The sequence below is a fragment of the Gavialis gangeticus genome, unplaced genomic scaffold (genome assembly GCF_001723915.1).
Source record: "Gavialis gangeticus isolate Ggan-Ray unplaced genomic scaffold, GavGan_comp1, whole genome shotgun sequence".
Classification (NCBI taxonomy): Eukaryota; Metazoa; Chordata; order Crocodylia; family Gavialidae; genus Gavialis; species Gavialis gangeticus.
Window position 1 is genome coordinate 60,300,534 of NW_017728994.1, and position 1,396 is coordinate 60,301,929.

The window sequence follows — 1,396 nt, forward strand, 5'->3', positions numbered from 1 at the left end:
GGAACCTTAAAGTGAATAAACTGGGGCCTCTATGGAAGTTAGATGCCTCCAGAGTTAGGTTAAGCTGCACCCTAGTTTCCACACCTAGGGAACTGAGTCTCAGGGCTGAGAGTTTGGGATTACATTCTCCTGAATTGCCATATTGCATGCCCAAGTCCATTTCTGGATGTGGCCCTTTTCAATGCAAGTTAGACACCTGCATGGTTTTGAAAAAAAAAATCTCTCATTTCTACTTAAACTGTTGAAATCTTGACTTCAAAAATCTAAAATTGGGATTCCTAAAAAATAAAAACACTCGCATTGGGGCAGGGGGGAGAATCCCTTGCTTTTGCCAAAACGGCCCCTTTAGCAGCTCCCTAGTTAGCACTGCACTTGCTACTGTTAACCGGCTGACCTCCCCCTCAGTCATTTGGTTGTTGCCAGTGGGTTTGCACTGGAGCACAGAGATCTCGACTCTCCCAGCCTCCCCGAACACCGAGCTGCGTCTTGCTCTACGAGAGTCAATTACTTGCGAATTCCGGCCTGCAGCCCAGCTCTTATTTTCTTTCATTTGTTTCCCCCCCATGGCCCATTCTGCCTTTTATTAGAACTGCCCGAGACTCGTTCAAACTCACAGACGGCTGCTTTGGCTCTTAACCCAGCTCCATGATGATCAATTGTTACAACCCCTTTGTAAATTCTGAAGAGCACAGGCCTTTCCCATGCCAGTTTCATTTCCGGGAACGTAGTATTACCATTTTTCCTCCCTCGAGTCTTCTAACATGTTTTAGCTCCTCATTATTTTAATCCCATTGGAAGTAATAATACAGTTTGGCCCGACCTCTCATCTCACTTATGCCAGTGTAATTCCAATGACTTAATGAAGTTACTCCTAATTTAAGGCTGGGTGTGATGAGAACCAAACCTTGGCACACATTCTCTCCTGCCACATGTAGCAATGCTAAGTATCTCCGTGCATCTGGTTTCAAACAAAGCCCACTGCTACAGACAAGTGTGTTAAACATTTGCAAGCCTCCTTCCCAGGTTTCAGCAACATCCCCTTCAGAAATAAGTGTTTAATGGAGATCATTTTGGGTTGTTTAAGCCACAACTTGCTGTCAGTGAGGTTTAACCACTTCGGCATCAGGGCCACTTCAGCTGTAGTAAAGGGGATAGCTCCATTAGTGAGACATTGCTGATGTACATCAGTTGAAGATCTGACTCAGGCGCTGTGGTTTCTATTTGATAGCCAGGATGACAATTGCTCCCTGAAAAAAAATACAACACAAAACCTCCAGCAGCAGTTTCTATACTTTTTTCGTGCTCAGGCAGTAATAAAAGCAGCTTTATTTCTGATGCTTTCACATGTGTATTCTATTTTGAATGCATAAAAAAAAAAAAAAAAAAAAAAAAAAAA

The 1,396-nt window shown here is 43.3% G+C and overlaps 1 long non-coding RNA gene across 1 annotated transcript in view; it reads right to left on the minus strand.

Annotated features, from left to right (window-relative positions):
• Window positions 1-513: 513 nt before the first annotated feature.
• Window positions 514-1,396, minus strand: part of LOC109287266 — a 1,419-nt gene continuing 536 nt past the window's right edge. The window contains exon 3 of the long non-coding RNA XR_002094804.1: window positions 514-1,247. This is a non-coding gene — a long non-coding RNA (uncharacterized LOC109287266). The remainder of the gene's footprint in view (window positions 1,248-1,396) is intronic.